Source organism: Ictidomys tridecemlineatus, chromosome 7 (assembly GCF_052094955.1).
Source record: "Ictidomys tridecemlineatus isolate mIctTri1 chromosome 7, mIctTri1.hap1, whole genome shotgun sequence".
Taxonomy (NCBI): domain Eukaryota; kingdom Metazoa; phylum Chordata; class Mammalia; order Rodentia; family Sciuridae; genus Ictidomys; species Ictidomys tridecemlineatus.
In genome coordinates this window covers 13894745-13920348 of record NC_135483.1, presented here as the reverse complement: position 1 = coordinate 13920348, position 25604 = coordinate 13894745, and the positions used below count along the sequence as shown (strand labels likewise).

The 25604-nt window shown below is 40.7% G+C and overlaps 1 long non-coding RNA gene across 1 annotated transcript in view; it reads right to left on the bottom strand.

The window, feature by feature from the left end:
• LOC144365409 (uncharacterized) overlaps positions 1-25140 on the bottom strand; it is a 33031-nt gene extending 7891 nt beyond the window's left edge. Inside the window, exon 1 of the long non-coding RNA XR_013423811.1 lies at positions 24742-25140. This is a non-coding gene — a long non-coding RNA (uncharacterized LOC144365409). The remainder of the gene's footprint in view (positions 1-24741) is intronic.
• Positions 25141-25604: the final 464 nt, after the last annotated feature.

The following is a 25604-nucleotide window of genomic DNA, read 5'->3' as shown; positions in this document are numbered from 1 at the left end:
TAAGAAAAAAATCTATGCACGGTAATATTAACATGATTGTGAGTAGAGGAGAAAGGTTGAAAGGAAAAGAGGAACATTAAGGTTGGGATAATTTGTCCTAAAAGGAAAAGAAGAGAGAGTGGATGGATGGATGGATGGATGGATGGATGGATGGATGGATGGATGGATGAGGCTCATAGGGAGTAGATTCGCTTGGTCCCAGGGCAGGGTAGCTGAAGATACCAGGTGCCCTTCAGCAGCCACCCTGTGGTTCCTGAGCCCCAGGATCACCACAAGCCTTTGCATCTTCCCTTTGAACCTCCATTTCTGCTTCTTGTGTTGGTAAGTCACAGACTCTTCATTTACCTGTAGCACAACTTATTCTCTGCTCCCCAAACATCAATTTCAAACCCAGGGTCTTAACTTTAAGAAGCATTATTCACTTAATGTAGACTTTCACAATGACATAGGGCACAAGTCAAATTCCAATCACATTCCTGAGAGAGCAACCAACCAATGTGAAACAAAACCAAGCAATGAAACCCTGTGGTTATAAATTAACTTAGGAACTAGTGTCAGTCCTTGTTCCCCAAAGCAGTATTTTAAGATGCAAAGAAGAAGGAAGGAAGGGAGTTTGGTGATGAGCACCTACTATGTGCCAAACTCTGTGCTAGGGACGATGCAGACGCGGTCTCCTTACTCAAAAGCCTATAAAGTTATTTTCTGTGTTGTAGAAGCAGTGTACATGGAGGTCAGACTCGAGATAGGGAGCTTGGGAGACTGCACAGGGAGCAAACTGTGGTCCTCGGCTCAGCTTGGGCCAGTGTACCAGGCTTCTCAATGCACCAAGAGCTTTACTTAATAACGCAACAGGCATCACATCTAGAGGAGGAAGAGATTTGTCAAACCAACCCCAGAGATCCAGGAAATTGGTCCCTTTTTAGATTTGGTGAGTTTCATCATGAAAAGAATGGCAGTTGCTGATTGCTCTGCCTGTCTTTGTTGCCAAATGCCACAGCCAGACAAAAGTTCTATTCTAAATGGCCCAAGTGTGCCATCTAGATAGAGGCTGCCCCTGTCAGAAGCCAGGCTGGGAGCAGGTTCTGTGCCCAGTCACTGACAGAGCCTGTTGTTGATGTCAGAGGCTCTGTACAGACCATGGACATCGTGCCAGCCTTGGAGCACACATGTGAATGGAACTCATTAGCAGTAATTCTGGGCCTTCTTTTTAAACTCCCCAAATAACTGTTAAAATCCTAAACAATCGGGCAGATGAATGTCATATTTGTAGCTGTGCAGTTTTTACTTGACCGCAAACAAAATCTTCCCACACATTCTGATGGAATCAGTTTTGATTTTCAGTTTATTTTCAGGTTTGGCTTCTGGAAAGAAAAAAAAAAAAGAGCAGGTTCATTCTTTTTCATCAAGGGTAATGATTACAGGAAATCAAATCCAAACGTTAATAATAGAAGTTCATCGCTACAAGTATATACTGAATGGAGCTCATTCTCTCAAGGAAGATGTGCTAAGCACCTATTCTATGCAAATCCCTCTGGGGATACAAATATGAATCAGACAGGACTGTGCCTTTGAGAATCTCAGACACAGAAAAAGAGATGAAGAAATTCACACAAATAGCTCTAATAGCGGATAGAAAGGAAATCAGCATCATAAAAGAAGTACAAGGAAACGCTAGCATGTGTGAGGCATTTGGAGTTTAAAAGGCCATGTGCAGACAAATATCCTGGTATGGCCATTTCCTGTGACAGTGAGTATGTAAACATGCTAAATCTCAATTTCTTATTTGTAAAATAGCTCCAACAGCACCTATTTCATTGTCTAAGATTTTCGGGGCATATTGTATGCAAATTGATGAATGCACAGCTAGTCAAAGATTATTGTAAAGAACAAAGACATTATTTTAAGCTAAAATTATTAGGAAAAGTTTTATAAAAGAAATGACAATGGGGTAGAGAGAGAAGATGGGATGGGAGGGGAGGGGAAGGGGGATAGTAGAGGGTAGGAAAGGCAGCAGAATACAACAGACACTAGTATGGCAGTATGTAAAAACGTGGATGTGTAACTGATGAGATTCTGAAATCTGTATACGAGGTAAAAATGGGAGTTCATAACCCACTTGAATCAAATGTATGAAATATGATATATCAAGAGCTAGGTAATGTTTTGAACAACTAATAATAATAATAATAAAGAAATGACTGATTCTTGCCAGAGAGTAGGGCACAGGGCACATTCATAGAAGACGGGGGGTGGTGCTTAATTTAGTAGGCGTGGTAGAATATCAATGGTACCTTGGGAATAATAAGAGTTAATGCTGTCAAACGGCTGAGTCATGAATGTGCATTAATTTGAAGGAAGCCTTCAAACTACTCCATAGGTCAAATTCAGCCTGTCACCTGTGTTAGGATGGCATATCATCTAAGAGGGGTAATAACATTTTTAAGTAGTTGGAAAAAAAATCAAAAGAAAAATAATATAAATATGATATGAAATTCAAAGTTCAATATTCATACATAGAACTTTGTTTGAATATGTGAACCCCTCTGTAAGCTTATCATCTGTGATGGTGACAGTTGTAATCCATCTGCTACCGACTGATCTGCTGCCGCGGAGACCATCCAGCTCCCAGACACAAGGATATTTACTATGGGACCCTTTACAGAAAACATCTGCCTTTGCCTGGTTGAGAATATCTTTCACAGAAACTAGGATCACAGTGAAGTTTTATGGACAGGGGAGTAATGAACAAGGGGATGTCTACCAGAGTAAATTTCCTGTTGAGTTTGTGATGGGAAGGGCAAGAGCCCATGACACTTCCAATGAAAGACAGAAGACTGGCCAAGAACGACAGCAGGAGGAATAAAAAAAGAAAGGGGAATAAATGTAGAAATAATAAAGGCAACCATAAACCTGGTCATTTCCTATTGCAGAGTGTCTCATTTTTGGCGTTCCAACTCAATTCAAAGGTTTTTATTATCTATTAAAATCTTTCCTTCTCCAAAACCTTATCCAGCATCTACTCAGAGGAAGAAAGCAGGAAGGAATTTTGTTTACCCGAGATGGAGAGAATCCTAATGGGCTTAGTGGCTCAGCTGGGAACAGCAGGTAATGACCCCAAGCAGAGACAGGGACTGGGAGATGTTCCAATGGTTGAATTTCCTGGCTGGTTTCCTTCTGCAGAGCAGACTGGAACTAACCCTCTAGACTCACTTGCTGTCCTGCACTGCTCCTCTCCATTTTTTTTCCCCCCAGGGGACAAAACCTCTTTGTTGTAAAGAGGATATTCATCTCTTTGGCACTGGTATAATCCTAGATGAGGAGTGAATATTTTGGGATGGAGATCTCAACTGAAAAATAGGCCAGCCCCTGGCCAGCTCATCTTTGTCTCAGTGTTAAATATTTTAGAGACACCAAACACTGAGGCAGCATTATTTACAGACTATTATCAGTAGCAGCCAGAAGAAATTAGAGAGGGCTTATCAGGCTGAGGTGTTTTGTTTACGACTAGTCATTAAAAAAATTATAATTGCTTCCTATACCTTTTGCAATTTTTAAACACATCAGTGTTGCTTTCCAATGAGTGGTTATCAATAATAATAAGTTGGGTTAAATGGCACATCAATATTCATTATTGTTCAGATATTGTTATTATATATTTATACTCAGTTAACTTTTATTCAAAGCAAACGGTTTCTATGAGCATGGCATTCATATGGGCTGGATATTCTCTGACTTTCTGGACTTCAATTGTTCTGAGAAGTGGGCTCTTCTTTAGAGACTTAATTTGTTGTTGTTATTGGGTAAGAATGGTTATCATGCATCTTTGGGGGTGTAGAGATAGAAACTGATTATTGTTTGTGAGGGAAAAGAATTGACTGGTGGTGTGGTAAATGGATTTCCTCAATTGTAGAAATCAGTTTTTTTGTTTCGTGAGATATTTACCTGATCCAGAGCTGGCTTCGCTACTTGCCAACCACTGGATTTTAAACAAATGAAGGGGAGGTATTGGTGATGTATCCGGCTTCCATTTCCTTTTCTCCTCCTATAAGTACCCTGCTTCCATTTTTGTATGAATCCTTTACCCTTGTAATTCAGGAGAAAATAGTCCCACTGTGGGAATGAAACTTACTGGCTTTATCATTCCAACATGGGACACCCCTTAGCAGCAGTTATTGATTTAAACGTTCCCATCTCATCCAAGTTGGCCCCGTCAGCTCAAAGGAAGAACAGAGAGTCCACACCTGGGAGGAGACTCCTGTTTCCTTTGACACATCCTGTGTGAACGTGAGGTGGGATAGATAGAGGATGAAGCTGGGACCATGACAACAGACAGAACTAGGTCTTTGTGGGATAGCTGGAGACAGCTGTATCATGGTGTTTTCAGTTCCAGGAGACAATGCCTTCTGTCACTGGTGGGGTCGGAGCAGGAGGGTCTGTCACTCTCAGCCAAAGCACTCTAGTGAACTGTCAATTGCCTCAAAACTAAGCTCGATACCTCAAAAGGCCTTTTATTTTGCAATTAAGAATTGACCCAGGAGTTCTCTACCTCTGAATTACATCCCCAGCCCTTTTTATTTTTTGAGACAGGGTCTCCATAAATTGCTCAGGCTGGCCTTGAACTTTTAATCCTCCGTCCTCAGCCTCCCGAGTAATCCTCCGTCCTCAGCCTCCCGAGTGGCCAGGATTACAGACATGCGTCACGTCACAGTGCCTCACCATGCCCAGCTCTCATAGGGTCTTGATGAACATTGAAAGTAAATACTCGATTAATTTAGCAAGTACTCTATTTTCTAGATTTTATATCCCCTTCATAGATAATATAGTTCTGAGCCCAAGTAATAGATATTTCCTTGCCTGTGTTGATTCTTGGTTTATAGGAAACCTGCTCCATTTTCCAGGTGCTTACTGGCTTTGTTTGGTTTTTCTCTTTCTTTCCACATTTGCTTAAATACCATTCCTGGATTAGAGTGTAGTAGTGGTAGCATCACCTTTCAGAAGTGAACACTCCCCTTACTTCTCAAGCCTTTAATTCACCCTCCCACTAAGATTTACATTGAGATAAAAACCAAAGAAAGAGGTGACTTGATTTGCCCTAGGTCTCCTGGAAGAGCCAGTCACAGGAGCTTTTATATTGTGTTACTTATCATAGAGAACATTTTAATTGCACATCAGAAGTTAGCAGTGCAGTTAAAGCTAGAGTTCAATTTTTTTCTTTTTTTGTTTCCTCACCTTATGGGAAAAGTTAACCAATAAACCAATGCTCTGAAGATGGCTCTAACAATAAGCTATTGCTGGTTTTGTTAATTTGCAAAAGGTGTAGTTTGTTGGCCAGGATATGATGACCTGTCATCCTTCCCTCTCTCTCTACTCTTGAGCTGTTGTCTTTTCTGCATTAGCATTTCTTAATTAGCCTGCATCTGGGGGCTGACTGCAGGTGCATAATCATAGTGGTGCTATTAGGCTTACCTCTGGGGTCCACAGGGCCCAGGTGGCATGGCCTTGGATGATGGGTTTAATTGCTTTGTTAAATGATATATATCTTTCAGACCTTTCATTAAGTAAGTTCCCCTGGTCACAGGCTTATAGCAATTGCTCTAGGCCAGTAGAATTCAAACTACCTTTACTCTCGGGACCTCTAGAGTGCTCTGGAGAGTTGTAGAGGAAAATGAGGTGGAAATCAGGGGTGGGGGCTGTCGCCTGGTGAATGCCTCCTTAGAACGTATCTCAATCCAGCCCCTCTGACAGTCATTGCCAGGGGGTTGGAAGTGGCTTAAAGATGAAGTCTTGTCGCATTCTGGGTATAATGTCATTTTAATGCTATGTTCTGAAAACATGTGGTCCTCGAAATTCATATGTTGAAATCCTAACCCCCAAGATGATGGTTTCAGGAGATGAGGACTTTAGAAGTGACTAGGTCAGAAGAGTAAAATCCCTATGAGTGGAGTTATCGCCCTTCCAGAGGACACCCCAGAGAGGTGCCTTGCTCCATCGACAGGTGAGGACACAGGGAGAAGATTCTATGCATGAACTGGGTACCAGGCCCTCACAAGGTACTGAACCTGCTAGCACTTTTCTCTTGGACTCCTGGTCTCCAGAACTGGAGAGACAGATTTCTGGTATCCATATGCTATCCAGTGTAGGATACTTTGTTATAGAAGCCTGAACAGACTCAAACAAAAAAGCATCTGAAAATCTGATAGAGGGTGAGAGGCAGAGTTTTGGATGGATAACAAGGGTCAGAGAGATCTGACTGGAGAGTTCTGACAACAGAAGACAGCATCCAACCTTCACCTGGGGTTAGCTGTATGGCAGGAACTATACGAAGCCTTTTAAAAACATCATTTAATACAGTTGTTGTAAATAGCCCCGAAGGTGGGTGGTTCCTATTTAAGTTTCAGAGAGGTCTGTTATTATGTTTAAGGCTATTCTGTTTGTAAATAAAGGGGCAAAGGATAGACCTGATTGACTTCAAAGCTTACCTGTGATTTTTACAAGATGCCAGTATGTTCCAGATAAGAAGGTTGTAATTTAAAGACCTTTTCTTCTGTGGTCTGGCAAATAAACAGGGTCTAGGAAATTGTGAAATGGAATATAGATGCAGGGTACCATAAGGAGGTTTGTTTTACTTGAGAAATAGCTTGCTTACCTATCAGGATCTAGAGAATAAAAAGACTCTCATGTTCTTTTACCATCAGCAGCAAAGGCTGGCTCATGTCAGCTGGCTGAATCCTTCTAGCTGGTGATTTAGTGCCATTGCATGGGGAATGCTCTCACAGACCATGCCTGCAACTGCAAGATGGGCCTCAGACTACTTCTGTCATAGGTGCCATCTTCTCCATGCCACTTGGGACCTGATCTCCCAGTCTATCCCTTTCTAGACCTGTGCCCATGAAACATTCCATTTGCATGCCCGTGTGTCCACACATTTCCCAACTTTGGGTCACTTCTCTTCCAATACGAAGTAGATGGCCAGATGCATCGACCGAAGCTCTGCTCATTGGGAAAATGGACCTTGTCACTGTTTCAGGGGTACCCCGCCAGAGGGACTTCAGTTCAGCTGCAATTCATTTTCAGGTTCAATCCACGTATGAAGTTGACCCATCTACAGGACCACACTTGCCCCTTTCTTCCTCTGGGAACTGACGAGTAGGCACTAATTTAACAGTAGTGGGAGACTTGAGAAAACGGGCAACCTCCTCCTAGAGCTTACTGAACCTGCTACCCCAGCCCTGGATGTACCGTGCTGTTTGGGGATGGATTACTGATGGCCCCTATGCACTTAGCACTTGGTGAGTCAGTCTGAAGGAATTCAGCTAGTGATGGGCACTCTGGCTCCACAGTCCATTGATATCCCATGGCTGGATGCCCAGGGTCTTTCATAATCCATTTGCATGCCAGGAGATACTTTGGTATAACATTCTTTGCTGTGAATCACCCACACAAAATGGTGAACGTGGGAGAGAGGTCAAAGGGAGTCAAATATGTGAGTGAGCATATTAAAATATACTTCCTTATGCCCATTGCAAGGAATGTATTGAAACAGATATAGTCAGAAATGCACGGCTTCAAGCATGCCTCTCCTGCATGCAATTTCCATCTTATTTGGCCATGATCTAGAAATCAAAAAATACTGTGGAGTTTCTCTTAAATCTTCTGGCATTGGTTCTTTATGTCAAAGTTATCCCTGGGGGTAACATGAGAACCATTAAGTTAAGATAGTCAAGAATCATGTCCCTCGAGATTTTGGCATTAGCTCTGTGCTTTCTAACATGGGTGAACCTTATGCAGTTTATCAAACCTGTAAGGGTCAATCTTCTCATAAGAGCACACTACAATGCTGACTTGAGATATGCTAATTAGAGTCTATAGGCCATAATTAGATTTCACAAAACAGCCATTATTCTTCTAACTATAATTATTATTTCTCACACTGTGCAATATCACCTCTCATACAGCATTATCTGAATCCAGATAAAACAGGGATACATAGAAGACCCAGGGTGGCATGGAAAAGAAAAGTAGTTTCCAGAAGGCAACACATGGAGAAGGAGAATCCATTCTAGCTGTGTACAACATGACCACTGGCATCATCATGTCCTCTCCATCCCTATCACCATCACTATCCACTTACACAGCCTTATTGCAAATGGGGCACAAATGTGAGCTTTGGAAACATTTTCTTATATAATCTTCATTACAATAGGATGATTTACAAACTATAAGTTTCCTTCAAATACAGATATTTGAAGCACTTGCAGATAATTTGCCCATGATCGGGTATTGGCAGGGCTGGGATCTGACTAGGGCAAGCTGGTTTTGGAGAATGGATAATGGTGGCAGAGGAGGGAGGGTGGGGGCTCACTGCTATCTTTTTTTTTTTTTCCACAAGTCTCTGCTTTGGCTCCAGTTTTTAAAGTCTTTGCTAGAAGGAATGCTAGAGATCACCATTTCCCTACTTTTCACTGGATAATATGGAAACTAAAACAAAGAGAAGTCAATATTTGCTCTTTATGAAACACTATGCCAGAGTCCTTTCCACAAATTCACCCTTGCTCCCCTCCACCTCCTCAAGCACCCACAGGCCTTCCTTGTGCTCTCAACCACTTTCAAAACCTGGCTCCATGATCTCTGGAAAGTCACCCCAGAGCAATTTCAGCACAAGGTATCCTTCCAACATTCCCTCCTCTGTCCTACCATGTCCAGGCAACATTTAATTAAGGCATGTCCGTCTTCAAACCGTGAGCTCTGGGAGGGCAGGGACCACAGCTCGGAAAACCTAAGCCCCAGGAGAGAACCTGGCACATAGCAGTTCTTTAGTGAAGGCTCAAGGAGATGAATGATTGGCAGGCGACCGTAACAGGACAAGAAGAAAGCATCCACATTTAGCGCAGGACTCCTCCACCACATCTCACTAAATAACCACTTGTGAACTTCTTAGCAAAAGGGCTGCATCATGAGGAAGGTGACAAATGCGGTGGGACATGGACATTTCTGTGTGAGGCCTGGAGGGCCATCCTCGTGGGTTACTTTGATTTCAGTGCTGAAGTTCTTATTTCCTTAATAACAGTTCAAAATGGGGGAAAAAAAACCTTTAAAAAGTAACCTCTGCCTTTTAAAAGATTGGAATACAATCTCTGAGTGGCTTCAAGGCCAAAAACAGCCAAAGAATTTTCTTCCTCCCTTATATAACCTCCCTTTTTATTCTTCCCTACTCTTTTATTTATTCTCTCATGGAATATTCCTGGCATCTTAGTTAATTCTGCGCTGCTCTAATGGACACCTGAGGCTGGGTGATTTACAAAGAACAGAAGTTTCTGTCTCACAGTTGCAGGGACTGGGAAGTTCAAGATCAAGCCTCCAGCAACGTGAGGGCTCTCTTGCTGTACCTGCCCATGGAAGAAGATGAAAGGACAAGAAAAACCAACTTCCTGTGAGGTCCCTTTACCTGGCACCCAATGCCCTTCACAAGGAAGGCGCCATCATGGCTAATCACCCCCTTCTACAAGCTCCTGGGTTTGGGAGGGGACATGTTCAAACCATAGTGTCTGGGAAGTTAAACACTGAACAACTGATGTGTCATTGAATTAGTGTGCTACATGCCCACCCTTTGTTATTTACATCTTTAGCCCTGGGGACATAGCTGGTCCCTAGTCTTGCAATCTGTGTATCAAGTGGATCACCATTTGAGCACTCGTTCTTCAATTTTCCCGTAGGTTGCAATGCTTATCTCCCCTCCCTTTGCTTTGGGAACAGAAATTCCCACTTTGTCCTCGGAGGGTCTAAATGTTCTACAAGCTCTGGGTAATTCTGCTCTAGGCCACAAGGGGCCCCAGAAAGTGGCTGGTCAGGATTGAGGCATCACTGGCTTTTCTTTGGAAGCCTGATCTCCAGGGTGCACAGGAGTCCAGAGGAAGGCTGAGCATTCACTGCAGGAGTCCAGAGGAGAGGCAGAGAAGAACTGAGCCAACGGAGGAGGTACAGGGCTGGGCTGTATTACTGCCGGCACAACTGATACAGGCATCATGGTGAAGGAGATGGTGTAGACATGGGACTCAAGAGCCAGGAAGGCCTGGGTTTAAACTCTCAGGTTCCCAAATGCCCCTTGGTGACCTTAATCAACATGCTCATTTCTAAGCATATGATGCTCATATATGATGCTGTATATGGGGGCCGTCATACAGATTTCCTTAGGTTGTTGAGGACTGTGTAATAATTATGTAAATATTTATTGAGTGGTTATTGTGTGCCAGGCATAGCATTAGATTCCAAAGTTTCAGCACAGAAAAAAATCAAAGTCCTCGGTGTTATACTTTTACCAGAGAAGTTGAGACTCCAGTATGGGAGCCACAGAAAGATTGAATAAATAAAATAATTATATATGCTGTCATATAGCAATGGTACTGGCAATCAAAATAAAGGTACAGAGAGGGAAGGAATTCCTCATTTGTTCATTTTTTAATGTCTAAAAGAATTTCCATTAGCATGGAAAATAACACTGGTTTAAAAACTTTGAAATCCGACAGTACTATAAGGATCCAGATTACAGGATCACCATGTTGTAAAACCAGAAGAAGGGGGGAAATGATACATGGTAATAGAATAAACGATCAAAATGCTGGTTTGCTAAAGCTCTTCATAAATTTAATTTTCAATGGTTTGATAATGAGGATTTATGTATTTTTTTAATTTTCATCCAAATATATAACCATTTCTATTCATATTAGTTTAAATTTATAGTATAGCAATCTGAACAGCATGAAAGGTATGTGGTGGAGAGTGAATTTTTTCCCTGATGGACAACTGTCCTTTCCCATTGCAATGTATCTTACCAGATACGTTCTACAAGTGGATTATCAGTTTTTGTAATTTGAAATTATCTCAAACTTACAGCCAAGATTCAAGTGCAGAACAAAGATGTTTTTCTTAAACTATTTGAGAGCTTCCAAACTGATGCCCTATCACCCTTGAATTATTTAATGTACATTTTGTGAACTTAGGACATTCTTCTTTATAACCCAAAATGCAACCATCAAAAACAGTGTTAGGGCCATCTAATTCTTTATTTGAATTGAAATTTCACCAACTGTCCCGACAATGTCTTTATTCCAAAATGAACCAGTCCAGAATCTCCTGTTGCATTTAGTCATCACATCTGTTTGGTTTCTTTCAACCTGGAACAGGTTTTTGGTCTTCTGGACTTTATGACCCTGACATTTTTGACCATTACAGTCTTCGATATCATCAAGGGCTTAGTACAATGCCCCTCATTTTTGTTGATGAGATGTTTCTTTATCATTAGTTTCAGGTTATTCATCTTTGGAAGGCAGATCACCAAAATGATGCTGCATGTTTCTCACTGTGTCTTATCGGGAGCCACATGGTATTGATTAGTCCCATTACTGATGAAGTTAACTCTGATAATTGGATTAACATGGTGTCTGCCAAGCTTCTTGTTATAAAGCTGTGCTATTCTTCATGTATAAATATTTTGTGAGGTGGTTTGTCACTAAGTAAATATCCCATTGGTCATTAAAATTTTATTCATGTTGGCATTCATTTATTTATTTGTTCTATTAATTTGTTCATTTATATATGCATGGTTTTCTGTTTTTATTCAGTGAGCCATAGTCTGTTATGGTCATTGTTTATCTTGATGCTCTGATTGTACTGAATGTGGCTTCCTGTCAATGTCCCCCCATCATTCTCAGACCTTCCACAGTTTCTGGCACAAATCAGTTCAGGTCCTTCCTTGTATTTTATTGCCTGCCTCGTCCCATATCCCACTAAAACATACATCCTGTAAACAGTGATTTCTCCAGGCATCCCTGTTCATTTTAAGGGAGAGTGGTAATGAACAATAACCTTGGACTTGCTCATTGCTATTGGGAGGTCACTGCTTCTAGGCCCACTTAACAGACTGAGGTCTTCAAATGCTCATTCCTGCAGTCAGTGGTAGATTTAATTTGTACTGAACTTGACAGCAGGGGTGGTTTCCTTTGAGACGCTTGATTACTATTAGGAAGAGAAAGAGAATATCGGTTATGTAGCCCCAACAGCAAGTGTTTATGAGCACTAAAGTGCTGGGATTGAAAACTGAGTCTTTCTGACGCAGAAGGCAATGATTTTCCATTGACTTGGGCTACCTATATAATCAGAACTCCTAATACTGGTTGATTATTACAGAGTTGTGGGACCATGAAGATATATCTGACAACTATTTTTCCTTGTAAAGAGTGGTAAAGACAGCATATCATCAAGGCTAGCCTTTAAAGATGCGACTAGGGAATCCAGGTCAATGTTTGTTAAGGTTTGGTTATGAAACATCCCGCAGAAGCTCCTGTGTTAATGCAGGACTATTCAGCAGTGAAATGATTGAATTATGAGATCTTTGGACTCATCAGTGGATTAATCTATTTATTGAATTAATGATTTGAGTCGACTAACTAGTGGTAGTTAATGGACTACCTGTAGGCAGGTGTGATGTGGCTGCAGGAAGCATGTCACTGGGGCGTGACTTTGGGGTTTACATTTCCCTGGCACCTTGCTTGCTCTCTTTCTGTCTGTCCATTATCTGGCCACCATGAACAGTACAGCACTTCCTCTGCCAGACCCTTCCGCCATGATGTTCTGCTTCCCCTTGGGCCCAGAGCAGTGGAGTTGGATGACCATTGATTTAACCTCTGAAGCCGTGAGCCAAAATAAACTTTCCTTCCTCTAAGTTGTTCTTGGCAGGATTTTCAGTCACAGTATCCTTGCAGGTGAACCCAGTAAGTGTCTGCTTATAGACCTCGGTGGAATAACACTCTGTGTACATTCTTTTTCAACAGTTAAAGATTAACCTGGCAGCATCTAAAATCAGATGTGGTTATGTCATTCTCTACCTCCAGAGTCCTGGGGACTCCAAAGAATGTTTAGAATCAAAAGGAACAAGCTATTTATTTTTATGCTAAACTGTAATTTTCATTCATTCATTTATTCACTCACTTATCCAACAAGTAACGTATAGCTCACTTATTATGAGCTGCCAACAGATAGCTCATCCAGATAAATAAATTTGCAGTGAAAATGTCACATACAATTACATATACATCATATGTATAATTACTTAACTTTTAAGTTACTTACAAATACAATTCCTTTTATAGCATGTGATATTTTGGGATACTTACACATTATATCTATATAATTACTTCACTTCTTATAAGTAGTTACTGAGATTTAAGCTGTACTTATAGCTAATACATAAATGCCATACACATACATACATATTATCAGTTAACTATTTTTATTATCTCCATAGTATAGGCAAGGAAATTGAAATTCAGAGACTGTTAGTGAATTTTCTGAAGTCAGGCTATTATTAGTGACTAAATTCAATCTGATTTATTTTTATGAAGTCACCAGTAAGGTTTCTAATCTAAGACCAATGGGATTTAATGTTGAACTTAATCCTAAAACCGTCTGATCCTAAATTGTGTGTCCTTTAATCCAGAAGTGGCCTTCAAGACTCCAGTTTGGCTTGCTGTGTAATTCTAATTGTCTCTCCCTCATTCCTCCTTTTTCTTTCCTTTATCTGGCAGCTTAGTTGATATTCAAAGCCTCCAGAAACTTGAAGGCAGATTTCATTTCTGTTAATAAAGCAGTGCCGAGTTTGAAATGATTTGAGGGATATCTGGCATCTTGCATAGAAAATGGTAAGAAGACAAAGGCACCTAAGAAGTGTCTAATAAAACGAAAGGGGAAAACTTGGTTTTGATTTAAAGTTCATTGTGTTTAAGGAGGACACTAGTTGTCAGTCAAAACATTTATTTTCCAGTGACATAATTCAACAGTCAGCCTACTACCAAGTATGGTGCTCAGGAAAAAATAAAATAAAATAAATAAGAATGAAACTGGTCGCATGAATGACCATACTTAGCTCAGGGGCTAGCAAACTGTTTTTTTGTAAAGGTCTGTGTGCAAGGTACTGCAGGGCATACAGTCCTCCCAACCACTAAGCCCTACCTCTGCAGCTCAAAATACTCCATAGATAATACACATAAACCAATGTGTGTCACTATGATCCCAAAAAATCTTTATTTACATAAAATGCAAGCTACCCTTGGTCTATTGGCCATAGTTTGCAGACTTCTGATACAATGATCAGCTTTTACCAACGGTGAAGAAGGGGAGCTCCTATTTCCCTTGGGACAGAAGCACAGCAACAGCTGACCAGATGCACAGCATGTCCTGAGACATGTCTTAGGCTGTGCTGAGACTGGGGCGTGAGATGCCACTAGGAAAGCTGGTGTAATCCTGACTCTGACTCTCATCAAGCAAGTAAAAGTGAGACGTGAGATGGTCTAATTAGCCAGTTGACTGGGTACTGAGTTTTGCAAGTAACCTAATGTTAAGCATCAACAATCACAAAAAACCCCGTAAGACTCGAAGCCAGTTTCATTCAGAGTGTTGGTAGTTAAATCCAAACTGTATGTAATTGAGTTGCATTAACAATTTTATTTGTAAGGTTTATGGTTTGAACTGATTTGTGATATAGCTTGGTAACCAAATCCAAAAACAGCAGTGCTATAAAGAATTTTGTTTTAGTGCCCTTAGGTTCCAAAAGACAGGAAATGTTCTCAGAAACCCTTTACCAAGTCATTTACCTTGTTGTAGGGTCCCCCATGGATCTAGGAATCATTTTATGGGGCAGCACATGGCTTCTAGGTCTAGCCTTGCAGAAGAGTGGAGTTCTAAGAGGAAAGTCATCCTCACAGACTGAAGATGTTGCCGTGGAGAATGTGTCCATGGATGTAATTCCAAATGCTAACATATTTCACTGAATGTAAGATTCTGGCAAAGCAAGACTCATAGCATAGCTTGACTTTCTATGAAGAAGTTTCTATGTTTGATGTCTTAATAATAGTCCTGTGCATCACGTAAACTGATCAGACCAGCATCTCATCTCTCTTTAAGTTCTTTCACCTCTTCTGAGGTATCATTTCTCTTGTGTTCAGTTGTTCACTTATTCTAGGTCATTCTTTGGCATTAATTCAGAAGTCATGAGGACTAGAACTTCCACTATTTAATAGGCCCTTTCCTTAGGTCTCATAAAGCGCTTGACTGCCTTCTTAGGTGAAAGCACAGAATTTAGGTTAATTTCTCCAATCATGAATGTTTGTTTTACTCAAAGTTAACATTATACCTCCCACCATTATTTCCTAAACACAGCCATTTACTTTGTTTTGGAGCTGAATCAAGGTGTAATTGTTCTGAAAACCTTTCATTGGGGATTAAAATTAATAGATATGTCTTATTTGTCCATTATACCTCAATAAAGCTGAAGTATAATGAACAAATACTCACAATTCTGTAACACCTACTCACTCACAGAATTGTTCATTTAGCCATTCACTCACTCAATAAATATTTAGGGAACGAATAAATATTTAGTGAACATCTGTTCTGATGTGAATACTGTTAGAAGGGAATATAAAAGTGAGTAAAATTGTCACTATTGTTTCCTGTAAAGAGTTTATAGTGTATGGAGTTATAAAAACTAAACCACTATCAAAGGATTTCCTGAATGCTCAAAAGCAAACTGTGAATGGAGGTGGCGTGTGGCTTAGTGCTAGAAACAAGCAAATCATAGGTAAGGTTCTGGATTTGATCCCCAACACCCACTTTAAAAAAGAAAACTAAAAACTTAAAAAAAAAATCCTGACTAAACAGAAATTAATTTAAATTAAAAGATGTAGTGCTAGCAATGCCCAAGATTCAAGTGAAGTACTGACTAAATGAAAACTATGACCAAGTAAACCCCACTAAAATTCCAACAGCTAAATTAAGACTTGCAAACACTATGGTATCCTGTTTTTCTAAGATATGTCTTAAGTTTTAAAGATAATCAAATGTGATGAAGTGTATTTCAGAGAAATGAATAAATATAGTATCTGTCTTCTCTGCGTGATGGGATCAGAGTGACTTTAATTTTCTTTGCAGTCTTTTATTATGATTTTTAGTGTGTCAGTTTCTCAGGATAAGTATAAATTAATTTTTTGAGAAATAACTTATTAAGTTGTTTGAGTTTTACAGTATTATTATCTATTTTTGGTTATTTTCTCTAGCAAATTAACTTGATTTTCTTAAAATTCAAAGAGAGAATGGTTACAGAGTCTTATATCTGAGTTCAAATTCTGACTACTGTATTCTGAACATGTATCCCTGGGCAAATCATTTCATCTGTTCAAGTTTCATTCTGCTCATCTATAAAATGTGAAATAGTAACACCTACTCACTCACAGAATTGTTCATTTAGCCATTCATTCACTCAATAAATATTTAGTGAACATCTGTTCTGATGTGAATACTGTTAGAAGGGAATATAGCAGTGAGTAAAATTGTCACTATTGTTTCCTGTAAAGAGTTTATAGTGTATGGAGTTACAAAAACTAAACCACTATCAAAGGATTTCCTAAATGCTCAAATGCAAACCGTGAATGCCAAGGATGGAACGTACAGGGTCCCCTGACAAGAGTATGGCAGGGAGGTTGGAGCTGGATATGAAAGACGGTATGTTCAGCCTAGAGAAGGGCTCAACCCTGGAGAACAATTGAGGAAGAAGAGACAGCTCAGGCACAGGCTGTGAGCTGGGAGAAAGGGTGGCATTCCTGTACAGGAAACCAAAGAAGGCCAATGTGGCAGGAACAGAGTTGGGAGGGGTGGTCTTGATGGGTAATGAAGTTGGAGGTGGGTTACAAGGAGCAGATTACAGGGGATTTTAGAGAGTTGGGCAATAAATCCTGACATTTTCCCCAAAGCAATCAAAGCTACCCTGGGGTTTGAAGCCTTCAGGTGACTCAACTGGATTTGCATTTTAAAATAGCAATCTGGTTTGCAGCATGGAGACCCAATTAGAACAGAGCCAGGGTAAACCCCGAGGGCCTTTGAAAGACTTGAGAGTAGCAGGAAAGATGGAGAAAAGTAGGCAGATCCAGGAAAAATCAGGAATTTAATTGAATGAACATGGAGACAGATTAATTATGGGTAATGAGGGAGGCCTCCAGGATTAAAGTTGAGGCTTCTCACTTGCACCATGGGACAGATATTGTGTTGTTCACTGGGAGCAGAGACACAGGAGGAGGAACGGTGGCGGAGCTCCTAAGTCCAGATGTGAAGCTGTGGTGTCAACAGGGAGGGTGGAACGCTTGCTTGGCCACATTTGAGATACTCAGTGAGTATGTGGATTAATCAAGAAAGATATAAACCTGGAACTCAAGGCCAAAAATAGAGCTTTGGCGGTCACTGACATAGAGTTGGTTATTAGAATCAAGATGTTAGAAGATGAATAGGAATGTACTGTTTCCTAGGGAAATAATATAGAGCAAGAAGAGGCATGTTTGTGCTTTTCAAATTAGGGTATTAGTATGCAGAGGAATATCCTCTCTATCCAACATTGTTCTAGGAAGATAGAGAAGATTCAGTTCATAGACTCAGTTAAAAATCCTGGAGCACCAGTTTTATTTGAATATCTGGAATGAGGAGTGCTATGGAGGAGAACACAAAATTTGCATAAAGCTTAAGATAAAACAAAATAAGGCAATCCTATTATTTAAAACTGTTCACCTTGAGCAGAAAAGCTTCAGCTCCTCAACCCAGGATGTGAGAAGTCACCAGAAAAGTGGCTGGATCAAAATTATATCTGCTGACTACTGTACCCCTTTATTTCCTTCCATGTATACAATCCCTGATTTAGAGCTGGGAGGGAGGAGTATCCAGTTTTTGTGATTCTTGCTTGGTGGATATTTAAGTTAGCATGTTATTAGTAATGGAGAGAAAGAGAGAGGAAGGAAATGAAATGCCAGTTCAAATGCTTCACAAGAAACAGGAAGATAATGTACTGGGTATGTGTAGATTTTACCCAATCTCTAACTTCAGACCATATTACTTCTTTAGAGGCACTAAGGAGGTAAAGTGAACTGAATATCAACGATTAAAACTAACAAGCATATAGCTCTTCATCTATGCCAAGTCTAGTTCTTAATGAAAGCATGATATTGATGCCTTAATAATTTGCAAATAAAAATTACTAATATTCAAGATTAACAACAGGACTTTTTTTCCTTTGTTAGAACCAAGGGAGCTCTAACACTGGAAAAGGTTTCCACCCTTTTTATTTTTTTTAATTTTGAGACAGAGCCTTGCTAAGTTACATAGGCTAGCCTTGAATTTAAAATCCTCCTGCTTCAGCTTCGTGATGTTTTGATATAGGTATGCATTTGAAATGATTTTCACAGTTAAGGTAATTAGAACATCCAATTTGAAATGATTTTCAAAGTTAAGGTAATTAGAATATCCATTGCTTCACATGGTTACTTTTTTGGTGATGAAAATATTTAAGATCTGCTCTCTGAAAATTTCAAGTATGTAATAGATTATTATTAAGTATAGTCACCATGCTATATAGCTGGGTGCAGTGGTGCACGCCTGTAATCCCAATGGCTCTGGAGGCTGAGGCAGGAGAATCACAAGTTCAAGTCCATGCTGTACATTAGATCTCTAGAATGTATTCATTTTGCAATTGCAAATCCGTTCCCTTTGATCAATATCTCCCCATTAAACCCATCCCTTCACCTCTGGTAACCACTTTTCTACTCTATTTTTATGACTTTTAAAATTCTACATGGAAGATCACGAGTATTTGTCCTTTTTGTGTCTGGCTTATTTTATTTAGAATAATATACTCCAGGTTCATCTATGCATGTCAAATGACAGAATTTACTTCTTTTTAAAGGCTGAAAAACACTCCCACTTTGTATGTGTGTGTTTGTGTGTGATATGATTTCCTTATCCATTGAAGAACACTTAGATTGTTTCAATATCTGGGCTATTGTGAAGGCTATAATGAACAGGGGAGTGCAGTTATTTCTTTGAGATAATGATTTTACTTTCTTTGTAAATATGCCCAGGAATGGGATAGTGGGATTGTATGACATATCGTAGTTCTACATTTTTTTTTTTAAGGAACATCATATTGTTTTCCATAATGGTCATACTAATTTATATTCCTACTTATACTGTATGGTAGTTCCTTTTTATCCACAACCTCTCCAACATTTATCTCTTGTCATTTTAAACATGTCCAATTCTCAGTTCTTTTTTTTTTAAATCAGTGCATTAGATGACATAACAACCTTACTAGATAAATACTCTCAACAACATTTTCCAGAGGAAAAGATGATAAATAGAGAAGTTAAGCCATTGTCCAAGGCCACACTAATATCTGTCAGATCCAATTTGGAAACCAGAAAATGTGCTTGAATAGTGCTTTGTTTTGTTTGGTTTGGTTTGGGTTGGTACCAGGGATTGAACTCAGGGGCACTCAACCACTAAGCCACATCCCCAGCCCTATTTGGTATTTTATTTAGAGACAGGGTCTCACTGAGTTGCTTAGCACCTCACTGTTGCTGAGGCTGGCTTTGAGCTCAGTATCCTCCTGCCTCAGCCTCCTGAGCAGCTGTGATTACAGGCTTGTGCCACTGAGGCCGGCCCACAGTGTTATCTTAACCTTAACGCTAAGCAAGGACCCCTTGGTCATGGCATGCTGTCAACTTTCTTGAATATGACTCAGGGACAAACCACCTCACTAGAATCAGAGAAGGGAGAGGAAGTCATCAACTAGCTAAATGATATTGCTAGCTCCATTTTTTAAATATCCCATTGCTTAATTTCCTTATTTATAGGAACATAATCACACCACCTCTCTAGTCTTCCTTTTGTATTCTTCCTAGTTATGACTACACTATGCCATGTTTTGTACCTACTCCATTATGAAAAATCATGTCATTGTCCCCAATGGATATGTTGGGGGACATTATGCTGAGTAAAATAAGAGGGCAAGAGCCACAAGACCTCGCTTGTATGTGAAATCCCCAAAAGCCAAAACCACAGAAGTGGAGGGTAGTGTGATGGTTACCAGGAGTTGGGGGGGGTGATAGGGAAATGTTGGTTCCAAGTGTGCAAAGCTTCAGTGAGACAGGAGAAATACCTACTGGAGCTCTATGCACAGCACGGTGACTATGGTTGAAATTTGCTATGACAGTAGATTTTAAAGGTTCTACACAAATAAAGAGAAGTATTTGAGATGATGAACATGTTATTGAGCCTGATTTAATTATTCTACAATATATTCAAATATCAGAATGCTACAACATATCCTGTAAATACAAACAATTTCATTTTTCAATTAAAAATAAATTATTTAAAACATGAAGTTGAATATCAAAGTCAATGAAGCATTGTCATACAAAAACTTGTTTACTAATTCTCCCAGGGATGGAGCATAATATAGAAAGTGCAGAAATAAAAAAAAAAATTAGAATTTTACAGATGTCACCTCTTGTCTTATTAGAACCAAGACTTTTTATCAGAGAAAACCAAAGCCTGATCAACCTACCTTTCCAAGATTCTGACAAGCAGCTACTTGCATAAGATTAACACTGTATAACGTAATTGCTTCCACCACCTCCTGGTACTATAACTTCGGGCGACATGGTATATTAACAGAACGTCCCTGGGCAACCGGAGTCCTTGTAGTGTGGAGATTGAACTTCAGGCTCCTCTCTCACCCAAATATGTAAGAGTCCCTTTTGTATACTATTTTGATTGAAATCCTGTAAGCCAATCATTTTTTAAAGGTGACTGTTGCAAAAAGGAAAACCGTGAAGCCAACACTCAAAGTGGTGAAGGTGGCAGAGGAGGACCTCTGAAGGATACTCACCTGGACTGAAGTAAGGGCAGGTTCAAGAATTTTTAAGCCACATTTTTACAGGTCTACATTAAAGGACAATGTGGAAAAAAAAATCAAATTTGAAAGTCATTTGATTCAGCCCTATTCTTCAGCCAGAACAAAGTCAGAAGTTAACAAGATTCAAATTCAAGTTGTAATAGCAATCAGTATACAGTGATGAATGAAGTGCTACTTCTAGATTCAGATTTGTCTGGTTTCAAATGTTGACCTTGAGGACATTGGACTTTCTATGCATTGGTTTCTCAGATGGAAAAAAGGATGCAGATGTATGCAGGGAAACTGTGATGATCTGATGCAGAAATAAGGTGGCAAATATGTGCTCACCTGTGCACCTCTGTGTATACATGTAAGGGTGTTTTGCATACATGCATCTGTGTGTGTGATGTTGGGGCTGAAGGGATCGCAGAGGCCAGACGGTGGTGTGTGGACAGGCATGTGATGTTTAAGCTGCTGTATACAATTTCATGCCCTGGGAAATGGGCCATTGGTATATGACATGCAGTGTCACGAACATAGTTGAGTTTTACCAAGAGACCCATCCCACCGTCCTCAAGGTGACTGGGTGGGACCTCTAAGAGCCACTACCCATTGCCCATCATTTCCAGCGGCAAGCATCCTGACCTTTGATGTCAGGGAGCCTTTAAATATTGTTTCCTGTCAGTGCTGTGATGTAAAGTTCTACAAGAGTGTCGCTAGAGGGAATAGCCATCAATGGGAGACTTCCCCAGATGGCATACTCCAAGAGGCTCAGGTGGCATGATGTGCTTCCTAAGGTGCCTGGTTTTATTGCGAGGGGTCAGGCAAGGTATGTTCTTAGCCATAACCACGCTCATTGAGAGAATACACACTGAAAAATATCCTCCCTGGGTTCACTAACAGATTTAGGATGAAATGACATTTTGTTAGTCACGAGAGAGTAACACAGCTTAGAGATGTTTACTGCATTTTATGTACAAGACATGCTACTTATATATTAATGATTTGGTTCATTATGCAATGCTCAGTGTGCATATAGATTTGAAGAACTTTCAATAAAACCACAACTGCTCAGAAATTTTAAATTGGGATTCCACTGCCACAGAAATTAGGGAACAAAAATATATTCAACCTTCTATTCCTACCCTATTTCTTGGTTACCTAACGAGAATAAAATTGGAGAATTTATAGACAAATCAGAAAGGAGTTATTTTCCTTAAGAGGATTAAATTCTAGTAGATTAGACAGATACATAAGTAATTATGATTCCTGAGAGAAAGTGGCAAATTCCACAAGACAGGCATGGAAACAAATGCTATAAGAATAAACACACACACACACAAATATACACACACACAGGTGAGAAGAGAGGGAGAAAGAAGGTTAGGATCTAGAAGACTTCTTGGGGCTCTGTCAGACACTAGCAATGGAGGAGTTGAAGGGAAGTGATGGATTTTCAGTTAGAAATTTCAGCAAGAAGTGCACCTTCTGTATTATCTTGGTCCAGTGTCCACCTCTGGGACCAGTGCTCCTCTCCTTCTTTAGCTTGGCTTTCTCAGTGCTACCACTATTTTCAGACAAGCACTGTGCTTGCTCTTGTACTCTCCCAGGTTCAAGTCCAGCTGTAAGGAGAGTCTACTGCCTGCTGGGTCTCCTGGATTTGACACTTGGTCCATGATCACTGCTTCTGCACTGACTGTGACTGGGAGATGTGAGTGTGCTCCTTGCCCTTTCTGCATGTGCTTCTAGATTCATGAGCTAAACAGAGGAAAGTTCATTTTACAAAAGAAACTACAGTTCTATTAACAGAAAAATAAAGTGTATTATTTATGAGATGACCACTACATATTATGAGGCTGAAAGCCGGCCAGGGGAATATGAGTGGAAGACCTGTGCTTCTCCCCAGCCTCCTCCACACTCCTGCTTTGTCCTAGGTGAGTAGAGAGGGCTCTGAGCAGCAGGAAGGGGCCAGGACAGGGCTGCAAGGTGGCAGCACTGGACAATAGCTTGACTCAAAACCATTTTACCCCTGGATATCAGACTTGATACTAGTGAAAAATACACTTCCACTTCTGTTTCACTACTGAGCTTGTGAGGATCTGCTGTAGAGCAGTAGCCTACCATGATGAACAGGCTCCATCACATCAAGTAGTTCTAAAACCTACCTTGCCTGTCTCCATTCCTCTGATTCCATGCTTTTGTCCTTGCCCACATCATCACCATCCTCCCATGTCAAGAGCATGGCCACAGGCACTCAGCAGGCCTCTCATCAGCACCCTTGCTCAGCCACACTTTCCAGAGTTAGTACTTTTATAAAAAATTTTTTAAAAATTATAGAACAGTGAAATTATTCTGTGCAACAGAGTATAATGGTGGGTGCACAACATTTTCTATGTCAAAATCCGTGCAATCACGTGACCCGAAGATGAATCCTTAGGTGAACTAGGGACCTTAATTGATATTACCAATTGTATAAAATGGACTGCGCTATCATGAAACGTTAATAAGAGGAGACTGTGCGTCTGAGGGTGGGAGGGAAGAAATAAAGGGGATGTTCTACACTTTGGATGCAATTTTTCCTCAAACCTAAACCTGATGTAAAGATGAGGTCTGTTCTAAACACAAATCTGATCATATCCCTCTTCTGCATAAAATCCTCCAACCGCTTCCCCTGTTGTAAGCCTGTAATGTCACCTCTGTGGCTCTGGTGACGTGATCCCTCCCGGTGCCTGCAGCCCCTCTCCCACAGCTTCCCCACCTTTGAGGCCTCTGGCACACGAGACTTTTCGGTTCCTCGGGAGTGGCCAACTGGCTTCGCCAGGGGCCTCAGGGCCCCCTGGCTGTCTTCCCTTGTCTTCCTAGACGCACCTCACTTCCTCAACCTCTCCAACTCTGCCACTCAGACACCATTCACTGTGCCTCGCCACTCAATGAATCAGATCACCCCACAGTCTTGCTGCTTTTCTCTCATAATTCCCCACTCCATTCCACCACAGAACTTATTGGGATTGATAAAATTAGGGATAAAACCAGTGCCTATATTTTTTTCTCCCTCCCTTCCTTCCTTCCTTCCTTCCTTCCTTCCTTCCTTCCTTCCTTCCTTCCTTTCTCTCTTTCTCTCTCTCTTTCTTTCTTGACAATCCTCAGTGCCTAATGTGGGAGTTGGAATATGGCAGGTGCACAGGGGGAAGCCAGAGCAAAACTTCTGTAGTACCCATGACGCACCGACACAGGGAGCCTACGTTAACTCAGTCAATCTTCCTGGCAACTCTATGAAAGTAGTATCACCGTCATGTCCATTTTAAAGATCAGAAAAATCAGAGAGACCAAGTCCCTTGCTAACCTGCCAAAGTTGCTCTTGTCAGTATTTTTTTTTCTTTTTTCCCATTACTGTGATCAAAAGACCTGACCAGAACAATCAAAGGAGGAAAAGTCTATTCCGGGGCTCACGGTCTCAGTGCACAGAGGGACCACTCCATTTCTTGGAGCTCGAGGTGAGAGAGAACATCATGGTGGAATAAAGTGGCAGAGGACAGCAGGTCAGGCCAAAGCCACCAAGAATCAGAGACAGAACTCTGCTCACTAAGAATGAATTATATACCACGGAGGCACACTCCAGGGACCCAGCTCTTCCAATCACACCCTACCCACCTACAGTCACCACCAGTCAGTCCCTATCAGGACGAACCCAATCATTTCACCTCGGAACCTTCTTGCTCTGTCTCACACATGAGCTTTGGGGGAACAGCTCGCATCTAATCCATACCAAAGGCTTCATGGCTTATTAGTGTGGGGCTGGGGTTTAGTTCTAGTCTGGCTGCAGCCTCTGCTCCTAGCCACAATGTCATGCTACCACTTTAGAATGAAGGGATAAATGCACAAACCCATGGGCCCAGGTGTGTGTGGGACAGAGCCTGTGTTCCTCTCCTCTCTTTACTGTCCTCTCTGTGCCTGGAAATTAACTGGGGAGTTCTTACCACTTCTCCTTTTGCCTTTTGCTCTTGTGCATCAGTTATCTGCAGAGTCCAAAGCCGAGGTCTTTATGATCACTTCTCCAGATCTCCTCACGACCACCTTTAATGTCGTTGCTCAAAAGGCAGGTAGCTTTTAAGTCTTTTGGTTAAGTGTTAATAAAAATAGTGCCTTATCCTCTGCAGAGTCCTATGTGAATGGATTTCTGGTTTTAGACCTGGTCGATTACGTTTAGAGAGCAGAGAAAGATAAATTGGTGTGACCCATATTCAGCTGCTCTCTTCCATCCATGGGTTATTACTCAAAGATTCAGCTGCATTGAGGAAAAGTATCCTTGCATTTTAAGTCAACAGGCGCATTTCTCATTTATTAACTTTAAGACTTCCTGTTCAGAGTCTATACCTGACAAAATAGAAACAGAGAGAAAGGTGAAAAAAGACAGAAAAATAATCTAGAAAAAAAATGTAAGAATTTGCATAGCTACTCCTGCAAAGACTCATCTTTAAATGTAGTTGTAGAAAAACAGGCAGTAGCATTTGAAAGGGAATCAACTGACTTGAAAAAATATGATCCATTGGCTTAACCAAGAACTTTGCTGCAGGGAGGCTGAACACTCAGGTGGCGGTTGGATGGCCAGGATTGGAATTCTCTGTCCCCTCTGGGAGCCCAAATGGTTTCAGAGAGAAAATGCAGTTACTTTCCACCAGCTGACAGCACACAGGCAATTTCTTTCTTGAGAGATATATCTAAATAAAACGTCACGATGATACATACTTTTAAAGGAATGTTTGTAGAATGTTCAGTGCCGCCGTGACTCTTTCTGGCGCAGTTCAATAGAGGCTCTCCATTTTCTTTGAAGGGAAATCTG